This window comes from Solanum lycopersicum, chromosome 8 (genome assembly GCF_036512215.1).
Source record: "Solanum lycopersicum chromosome 8, SLM_r2.1".
NCBI classification, from domain to species: domain Eukaryota; kingdom Viridiplantae; phylum Streptophyta; class Magnoliopsida; order Solanales; family Solanaceae; genus Solanum; species Solanum lycopersicum.
In genome coordinates, this window is record NC_090807.1 from 53,275,307 (window position 1) to 53,286,612 (window position 11,306).

General features: G+C 31.3%; 1 long non-coding RNA gene across 2 annotated transcripts; it reads right to left on the bottom strand.

The window, feature by feature from the left end:
• Positions 1-10,544, bottom strand: LOC104648828 (uncharacterized). Of its 2 annotated transcripts, XR_742799.4 has the most exons (4): positions 10,274-10,544; positions 10,116-10,161; positions 9,793-9,858; positions 1-7,851 (listed from the first exon to the last, which is right to left on the bottom strand). It is a non-coding gene; the product is annotated as an uncharacterized lncRNA (long non-coding RNA). The 2 variants fall into 2 exon arrangements; XR_002028323.3 differs by lacking the exon at positions 1-7,851 and having other exon boundaries at positions 8,010-9,858.
• Between the last annotated feature and the right edge of the window lie 762 nt (positions 10,545-11,306).

Sequence of the window (11,306 nt, forward strand, 5' to 3'; positions counted from 1 at the left end):
CCCCTCACCACCATCCTCTCATTCACCATCACCACCGTCCTCGTCGCAGAAAGAACCTAAATCTCCTCCACCATCTTACATGATATACACTGGTGCTCCTCCTCCTCCTCATACTTCTAATTGTCCTCCTAATATTATCAATATACCATCAACTCAGGTGCCACCAGTGCAGAAGAACTATACTTATCCTTACTACTATTATTTTGCTTCAGAGGCAACTTCTATTCCACTTTTTCATGGCTCCATTGTTTTGGGATTTTGGGTCGTTTTCCATTTAATTTGTTGGTGAAAAGAGAAGCAGGGGATTCTTAAAATATCAAAATGGTATATGTATATTTTGCATTCTAGGATATATATTTGACTTAATGGATACTCCTATTATAATTGTATTTAGTAATTCATCTATTGGAATTGGGAATACAACATCAATAGAAGCAATGTTCATCTAAAGATAAGATTGTTTCTCTACTGTCAATTTCAAGATTGTCATATAGGGATCAGAATTTTCACCAAACGAGTTCAAAATACGAAAAAGTAAACACATAAAGAAGTTAAAAGGGATTCAAATATTCTATCGAAGAGGGTACGATAAACCCTTTTACTCTACTTAGCTCTGACCCCGGGGCGTATGCACGTTGCTATACGGGTGTCACTGCTAAAAAAAGAAAAATACATATATTTGTAGATAATACTAGATGAGGCTGCTCGTGCTGGGCACGCGCCCAACATAAGAATCGACTTAAGGGTTGATGATGTTTCCAACTTGTTAACTTTTTCCGTGGCTTGTAACATCCATTAATTTTCTACAAATAGATAGTTGCAGTTCGTTAATAGGACAATATATATTTATTGTACAACACAAAAACACTTGCATCACAAAGGTAAACTTGGAAATAGGGATGGTAAATTACTTGTTTCCTGAATATTTCTCAACAAGGTCAGGGCTTCCTCGTCATCAGACATTACTGTCAATTGATCAAAATAGGCCGTCATCATCTTCATCACTCTCTAATCTATCTTGATAGCCGGGGAGAAGATCGCTTCTCTTCAATGTAGCAACCATGTGTTACATGCCAAAAATCACCCGGAAGGGATGCCTCACGAGCAGACCATAAGACCAGTTTTTGCGGATTCATTTTTCTAGAGTAGAAATTGAAGACACTGAGGGTACCTAGCTCGCCGTCATGACATCACCTTCATCTTCCTTGTCCGCCCATCAATCGCTAGAAAATATTAATACATCATATACCAACAAATGATTATCAAAAGGTATTGCATTCAGAAGGTTTATGTCCTAATAATGTGCAAATAGGCACAACCAGAACAACTTGTCGAGAAAACATGTTGAAAATATTCATTCAACTATTTAGCATGCCTTTGATTGGTTCAAAAGAAATTTCGATCAAGCACAATTACCTAGAGATTTCTATCTAAAATAGGTTGTGACTATTGTTATATTATAGGTGTTTTGATGATTCTCACAAATGAAGGGACCTGGTCCCTGTCTGAGTTCTTTCGTCCAGATCTATGATAGGGTAAAGCTGTAAAGTTGTCGTGTCAGAGATTGGTGAGGCGTCAGCGCACTACACCAATCAAAATGAACGAAGGTGTTTGTTCAACGGATAATAACTCTTTATATTTGATATTTTCAACATGACAAACACCATATTAAATTCATTCATTCAAAGAAGAAAGTCATCCAACAAGCCTTTCAAAAATTCATAAAGAAGCTTGCAAGGACCTGGTCCCTGCAAGATTGTGTATGTGAAAGGACGACAAGGCTGTTGTCATAAAAGTTGTCACTTCTGATATGGTAGGTGCACGCCCTTCCAGAAAGACAGGCTCTCAGTCAATGGGTGGTCCCAAGGAGTTTGTGTGTGTTTCATATAGTCTTCTCACCAAAACACAAACTCAAGATTTGGAAAACTAAATTTGGATTTTCTTTTCTCTGAAAATTCATAAGCTTACAAAGAAAAAGCCTTCTTCAAGGAAAAACTCTACTCAACTCAACAAAGGGACTTGATAGAGTGAAGGAGAGTTCATTGGTCATATGAATAATGCTTACTGTTTATGGTCATATGAATGAATGATTGTACACTCATGTGAGGAGTTATGCAAGTTGTATGTCATCATCAAAAAGGTAAAAATTGATAGGTGTTTATGCTCTTAGATGTTTTGATGATCTTCTCACAAGTGCAGGAACCTGGTCCTCTGCAGAGTATGAAACTCGTCCAGGCTTCAAACTGCTGGACAACTGTAAAAGTTGTCTGCGTCAGGAAAGTTGGTGAAGCAGCAGAGTACTTCACCAATCAGGGACGATTAGGTTGTTTGTTTGATGGGTAATAACTTTTCTTGGTACATATCAAACAAATAACAACAAAATTCATTCATTCATTCAAAGAGAAAAATTTCAAACTTCAAGAACAACAAGGGAACTGATCGAAGTGCATTTATTGCTTTATGTATTTGTTGTATTCTGTTAGCTTGTAATCGTCCTTAAATTGTAGGATTTTTTTAAACCGTGAAAGAAATGTTTCAAATCTGGGTGAATCATTGTAAGGGCTAGGTTGAGGGTAAGTTAGGTTCTTACTCTAAGTCGATCTTAATAGGGTAAGGATTAGTATAGAGAGCAGTGTTGTATCTGCTCAGGCTCAGCTAAGTGATAGGAAGTATTACTTAGTGGAGAGATTAGCAGGCTAATCTATTGTTATAACCGACTTTTACTTTTGCTTGTTGAAGATTAATGAAAGTGGTTCGAAAAGTCCTGTTGAGAACAGGTCGTGATTTTTCTTCCTTGAGCAAAGGAGGTTTCCACATAAAGTTATTTGTTCAATCTTTACTTCCATCATTTATTTTACTGTTGTTATTGTAAATGTGTTGAGAACCTGGTCCCATCGAAATAAGTGAACACATACGTTCCAACAACTATTAATTCCAGTTGTGCAACCAACTTTAAGAGCTAAATGCTCTGTTATGTCGAGAACTTTATAACTAAATATATATGCATGAAAAAGTTGAAGGAGTGATTATGCTTGCTATATTACACACTAATTTGATTTGGCTATATATTCGTGGAAAGGTTACGTTGAAGGAGTGACCAATTATTGGCGATATTCAATTATGTGTTAAAGAAACATGTTATTTATAAAGAGGAAAAAATAAACCTAAAGATGGAACAAAAATGAAGAACCGGTTGTCTATTTTTGCATTTGAATCCTCAATTAGCATTTCTGTTGAAGTTAACCAAAACAAAGAAAGCACTTTAAGTTTATGAAGTTTCTTCATTAGCTATAAATCAAACACAAATTGACATATTAAACAAAAAATAATAATAAAATTCACTATGGCTACTGAGGATACATATAATTGATCAAAATAAAAGCAAAAAACAGCAAGATTTAGGCAAAAAACTTTAAGAGATTGAATATATAAATTTAAGAGATTACAACTTAAGAAAGCTTGGAAATTGTGGGTGAAGACTAAAAAAAGAGGATTACAAACCTCTAATTTCCCCTAAAATCTATTTTAGGCATAGAAAAGGCAGGTGATTGCTGGATTTTCTCTGAGAAGAGACGTTGCAGATGTAAGAAAAGTCAAAATTGCCCCTGAGTAAGAATTTAAAGACATTAAGCTGCCATGTTGATATCACCTCTTCACTGACACTTCTATAATACTAGATACAAATACTTGTGCGAGCTCAATATTTATGTGATATAAATAAAATTTAAAAAGAATTAAATTTTAACATAATTTTTAAATATTTTAAATTGTTAACTATTGTAATTTATAGTGTTTTTTATGTGATTTTGAAATAATATGTTACTTCCCTTGTTCCAATATATAGTATTTTTTATGTAATTTGAAATAATATATGTTATTTTTTATGTAGTTTTCAAATTAAAAAATACATGTTATTTTTTTTGTCCTATATTATGTGATACACGTGAATTGATTTTATGAATCAATTAGACATTTTCATAAGCAAGAGTATCTTTTATTTGTTTTTCTAAAAATATTTTAAGTTGTCAATTATCATAATTTATAGTATTTTTTGCGCAATTTTTAAATATATTAAAAAAATTACGACAGACAAATTAAAGTAGAGGAATAAAGTACACAAATATATATTATTAAACGTTTTTTATAAAAAAATTAAAATGTGAAATTAGAGAAAAAAAGTTGATGCGTCTAAGAGTGTAACTGGTATTGTGAATGTTAATATTTTCATATTTGATTGGTGTAAATCTTTGAAAAATGTTTTCTTTAGGACAATAGATTTTTTGTTCATTCCCATTTAACATTAACACACCTCAACTTTACCTCATCCCTTTGAACTCTCCATCCCCATCCCCATCACCACTACATTATCCTCCATCTAATTCATCTCTCATAGTATTTGTTTAAATTATAAACAAAAGTTCTTAGAATAATTATTTTTACTTGTGCAATATCAAATATAAAAAAATAAGTAAAAAAACATACTTGTTATTCTAGAAATTATTTTCTAAAAAAGTGATTTTCGTTGTACCGAATACACCTAAATACTTACTGATTATATACACATAGTATTGCATACTTAAAGTTGAATAAATTCTTGATTCATGAATGATGGATAATTATTAAATGATAAATCATTTATATCAATAAAAACATTATGTCATTAAATACTAAAAATGATACTTATATGTATAAAGTATACTATATATGTATTGATAAAAAATGATTTATTTTTTTAAAAACGATATTAATTCATTAATTATATTACTATAATAAATTTATACAATTCAAATACACTTGGATATGAATAAGTAATTGTCCTTCACGAGATTTAAATGATAAATATGTGAAGTTAATTAGAGCAAGGTAGAGTAATTTAAACATTTTAATCTGAATCTTTATACATTATTATAGAAATAGATAATTATATTTCACCAAATTCAAATGAAAATAAAAAAATATACGAAGAAAATTACAAAATAAGTGTTATCTGTCAGTTGGAAAGCTCTGTGCATGGGTCTTACCATACTCCATGACTTTTCACTTTTAGGGTATGATTCATAATTTAAATGGAAATGATGACATTTTTTTTGAGTTAATAATGAGGTCTAAATAACTGAGCATAGAGGACAACCACCTTAAGCAAGCAAATCTTGCAATAACGTGTCAAAGACTATGATATCCTCAAAATTTTTATTAATGACTAAAAACTAACATGTTGAAACCCTCCTTTCTAATATATACTAGGGAGTAATTGCACGGGCCCAAAATGGTGTAAGCTAATATTGTTTTATCTAATTTGATTTATTATGATACAAAATTGCTGAAAACACTTGGATACATGTAAACATTAGATCAAATGATCATCATATGCTAACTGCAGAATATTATTGACATGAAATTATAGAAACATGCTCACATAAATATTTTTACTTAAAACATAATAGATTTTTTCACACCCAATCAACACAAGGGTACATCAATTTGATGAGGAACAATTTAAACATCTTCCAAAAGAAGTCATTGCAAGAAAAAATATTGTCACACCGATGAGCACTGTTCTGTTTAGCATGAAACATGTACCCAACACTTTGTTGCCCTTCTTCATGCAATTTTGTCTTTTAACATTTGTAAAAAAAAATCATGAATAGCCATTGAAAAGTAAGAAAGTAGAATAATAGAAGTAAAGTAGAATATACGAACAAAACAACAAATCTATTTGGTCTAAATACTCATGTAATGAAAATATTAGTGTCAAGTGACAAATCATAATGACACTCTTTTCCAGCATAGTAAAAGAGGATAAAGTAGTTCAATGACATGTTGCAGTTTTCATGAGCATTTCTAAGTTTTTCCTATGCTTTCAGAAAATTAGTTGACAGATCATTTCTCTAAGCACCAATCCTGCTTTACTATTTACATGAGATTTCACTTATTCTATTATCTCTAAGCGTCAGTTATCCCTCACTATTTACATGAGATTTCACTTATTTATGTCATTTTAAGCTTTAGATAGTTAGTCTTCCTGCAATATTTTCTTGGTTTGTAGTTTTGTTAACGCTTACTACTCTAGTATGCTTCTTACTCTATTTTCTATCTAATATATAAGATCTTTCTTGTCTTTTTTTCCTCATCCAACGACGGATTAGCTTTGTCTTTCAGTAAGTCGTCTTCCTCAATAAGAGCAGTACTGTGCTTAAGGAGAAATTTCACTTAAAATAGTAAAATTAAATAAACATAGTATTTCAAAATGCATAAACAGTGTTGAATCGTGCTAAAAAGTCTAAAATAGAATCGAAATGTCATATACTCAAACTTTTCTAGTGCACTTTTCTAGCTTAGTTCAGGCAAAAGTAAATACATAACGCACTACAGTTTGGTGCTATAGCAGTAAGATTGAAGAAAGGAATCACGCCACGATAAATTTGAAATAGTAAATATTTTGCATTCAAGTACATCAACTTACATAGAAAAATATAAAAAAATGAAAACTTGAATGTTTGAAAATGTGAGTTGCCAGTGTTATGTTAAGTAATCCAAAAAGACAATAATTTGTCACCTACTCTGGAATGGGGATCATTTACTACAATTCTTGAACCCAAGATCAGATTCAGCGATGAGACTTGGTCATCTTAAATATCGGACATAAAAGTTTTTGAGCTTTATATGTGTATCTTCTTGGCAATCAAAGTTTAAAAAAATTTACTTTAATATCGAGTAGTAGAACTCCAAGCAATATCATTCGAAAGTTTGGAACTAAAGTAACTAAGATTATAAATGCATTTTTAATGATGTGCATATCAAGGTGCTTGCATTAAAGTTTCAACATACGGAAGTTTAAAGCTTTATTAATATTTAAAAAGAAGAAGTTCAGGACTTTGAAGTAACAAGGTTACAGAAGCAGTACAAAATGGCAAATAAAGCCAAAATAAACTATGATGTATTAAAGAATCAATACCAACCACCAAGTTTTATTACATGAACTTTTTTCTTTTGGAACTGCTCCTAGGTTCCGTCAAATATTCTAATTAAAGAAGATAGGCAAAGGAAATCATTTCATCCAAAGTTCAACTCACCTTATTTTGTGGTAGAGATTTTATGATTGCCATTGGAGATGCACCTACTTGTGCGATAAATTATCTCTTGTGAGGCAGGGTATGAATGTGTGCAAACGATATAATAATCACAATATAAAAAAGTTATATCTAATTTATCTTCTAAATCTTTCTTCAGTGGAGCATTCTTGAACTCCCAAGGAAAAAACAACAAAATTCTAATCATAGAGAATTCATCCACCAACATATTCAAAGAGTCTGGGCTGTATGATTAAAAACTAAAAGAGATCCTTTTCATCAAGGAAAAACTATTTATTTAATAGTAAAAGATCCCATGTTTGTTAGCTAGCCAAATCTCAGTTGTTCGTCGAAAAAATTGAAGAGTATGCACATGCTCCTTTGTTATGATCCCACTTAAATACTTTTCCGACTTCAAGTCGAGAGCAAAGTTCAAACTCTCGTGACATGCACATACATCACTATAATTTTACGATTGATTCCCCAACCCGTAAATGAATATTACTCAAACATTAGCAATAATTTGAATTTCAGATCTTAGTCTAGTAGTATTTGTAAATCAGACTATTGTTTAGTGCCTATGTGTAAGTTCCATTATCAAAGACACTTTGATTCTTTCATAGCAATACACCACCAAAAACTTCTGCACATTCACCCAACACTAAAAAATAAAATGAAGGCATGAAAGAATTTGCAAAATTTTAGAAAAAAACATACCTATCAATTCGTAAAAAAAATCGAACAATACAAGAATAACTGATATTTCTCTAAACGATGAGCCCTGTTCACACAACACAAATTTGAGAAATTATAAGTAAAAAAAATTATGAATGAGTATAACTTAAAAATATGAAAAAGTAAAGAGTAGCGTGATTTTTTTGAGCAACTCGTAACCAGTCATTTCAAACATATAATAATGATAATTTGTGTAATTATCAGATCCATCTTCAAACCGTAAAATCAACCATAAAGAAATGAACTTGAACAAAAAGATAATCAAATCTTCAATCTAAAATTGAAGAGAGGTTTTGTGTCCATACAATTCAAGAAATTGCAAATCTCTCCAATCACTATATACTGAGATTATTTCACAAGTGAATACACAAATAATATTTAGATTCTGATTAATAAATAGCAAAACACAATCGACAACAACAACATAAACAGAGAAAGAGGTAAAGGGCGATTGTAACTTACCAACATTATACATTTATAATACCATCCTAACAGCTTAGATTAATCCATCCAATTAACAAAGAAGTATACTTGCGAGAGTCCAAAACAAAGTCGACAAATTGACAAAACAACAACACAACCAAAGAAGAGGTAAAGGACTCTCATGGATATGTTTGTCTTTTCTTTTAGAAAGCTTTCCACCGGAGAAATAAAGGAGAGGAGATGCATATGAGTTATTCAAGCATTAGGGTCATGAAACAGCAGAAAGCTTTAGAGCTGTAAAAAAATTGTGTGCTACGTGTCATTTGCTTGGGTGCAGTAATAAACTCCTAGTAGCTTAATACATATCAACTTCATTGATTTAAATGACTCAAATGCCCTTATTTTTTAATTTATTGACACTAAACAGACATGTAGAAATAGAGCTCTATAGTTCAACTTCAACATATGATATTATTGTGTAACCATGTGAATTTACGAAAGCTTAGACAAAAAGGCAATAGAAATATTCGATTTCAACACTGAAATAGAAATATGAGTGTCAAACAACAAATAGTAACCACACTCTTTTCCTACATAACAATAAGGGTAATAAAGCAGTTTAATAACATATCATGGTTTCCATGGCATTTCAAGTTTTTCCTGTGTTATCACAAAATCAGTTGACAAACATTTTCGCTAAGCAGTGGCCTTGTGTCAGTATTTATATGAGATATCATTTATTTGATGATCTCTAAGCGCTAGTCCTCCCATGCTATTTACACGAAATTTTATTTATGAATTTCAAAAACTTTGGAAGTAATCACCCCTCTCCCCAAATCACATGGAGATAGAGAGAACAGAACTCCAGCGTGGAATCAAATCAATCAATAGCCAAATTTAACTAAAAAGAGACCTTACATTCAACTTTCTCTAAATTCCACAAAGCAAATTAACAACATTCAACCCAAACGGTAACTTACATTATAACAGAAATTTTGCCTAAACAAAGAAGAATAAATCGTAGATTTAGAAGGATAACAAGTCCTCCACGTCAAAACTCACAAGTAACAATATTCCAACTAACACTATCAAATATAGAAGAGAAAAGATTTAATCGAAAAGAGTAAAACCCTACTACTTTACCTGCCTTAAATTTGAGAGAGACTACTGTTAATTAAAAAACTTGACTTTTCAAAGGAGGTGCTAGCTACTACTCAAATCGCTTTACCAGATGTGAGAGAGCACAATGTGTTCAACCGCATCCTCTAAATCAACTACGAAAACGTCGATGCAATAAGGGGAAGAAACTCCTAGCCAAACACACAAGAACCCAGGAAATTGATTCCGATGAAAACACCATACATGAACGGAGGAAGTTCAAAAGAATTCTGATAAAGAATATAAATCAAACTATTGTTTGGTGCCTATGTGTAAGTTCCATTATCAAAGACACTTTGATTCTTTCATAGCAATACACCACCAAAAACTTCTGCACATTCACCCGACACTAAAAAATAAAATGAAGGCATAAAAGAATTTACACAATTTTAGAAAAAAAACATACCTATCAATTTGCAAAAAAAAACCCGGATAATACAAGAACAACTGATATTTCTCTAAATGATGAGCCCTGTTCACACAACAAAGATTTGAGAAATTATAAGTAAAAAAATTATGAATGAGTAAAGCTTAAAAATATGAAAAAGTAAATAGTAGCGTGATTTTTTTGAGCAACTCGTAACCAGTCATTTCAGCATATAATAATGATAATTTGTGTAATTATCAGATCCACCTTCAGATCGTAAAATCAACCATAAAAAATTGAACTTGAACAAAAAGATAATCAAATCTTCAATCTAAAATTGAAGAGAGGTTTTGTGTCCATACAATTCAAGAAATTGCAAAGCTCTCCAATCACTCTACACTGAGATTACTGCACAAGTGAAATACACAAATAATATTTAGATTTTGATTAATAAATAGCAAAACACAATCGACAACAACAACATAAACAGAGAAAGAGGTAAAGGACGATTGTAACTTACAAACATTGTACATTTATAATACTATCCTAACAGCCTAGATTAATCCAAAGGATTAACAAAGAAGTATACTTGCGAGAATCCAAAACAAAGTCGACAAATTGATAAGACAATAACATAACCAAAGTAGAGGTAAAGGTCTCTCATGGATATGTTTGTCTTTTCTTTTAGAAAGCTTTCCACCGGAGAAAAAAAGGAGAGGAGATGCATATGAGTTATTCAAGCATTAGGGTCATGGAAGAGCAGAAAGCTTTAGAGCTGCAAAAAAGTTGTGTGCTACGTGTCATTTGCTTGGGTACAATAATAGACACCTAGTAGCTTAATACATATCAATTTCATTGATTTAAATGACTCAAATGCCCTTATTTTTTTAATTTATTGACACTAAATAGACATGTGAAATAGAGCTTTTCTACTATAGTAGAATAAGTAGGGGGAAAAAAGTGATGCAAAATTGGTATAGTAAATAATTTTAGATGAAACTAATATCAATTATTTATCCGATGATAGTTATCCAAAAGGGAAAGTATCATGAAGCATTGCGATTTGTGAACAAAGTATTATTTTAGGCTACTTTTGAATATGAGATATGAAGTCATAATATAAAATTAAACGATGTTACATTGAATTTTTTGCTGAACATGTAATGAAGATTTCATAAGTTTTTTTTCTTTCATAATTATAAAAGCTCCACAAGCTATGAAAACTATCAAATTTTCTCATTTTTTACTCAATCTTACCAAATATACAAATTATACTTTCTCCGTTTCAAAAAGAATGACTTCCATACCTCTTTAGTCTGTTTAAAAAAGAATGATCTCTTTCTTTTTTTTTGGTAACAACTTTTCACATGACATATTTAAGGCCACAAGATTAAAGGGTAATTTTGTACATTTGACATAACTTTAATTTTTATTTTCTTAAACTCTGTGTCAAGTCAAACTAAGTCATTCTACGTGAAACGGAGGGAGTAGTTCATTACCAAAGATATATTGAGAAATCCTAAGGCTTGGATTGTCACATATTTTCATGTTCT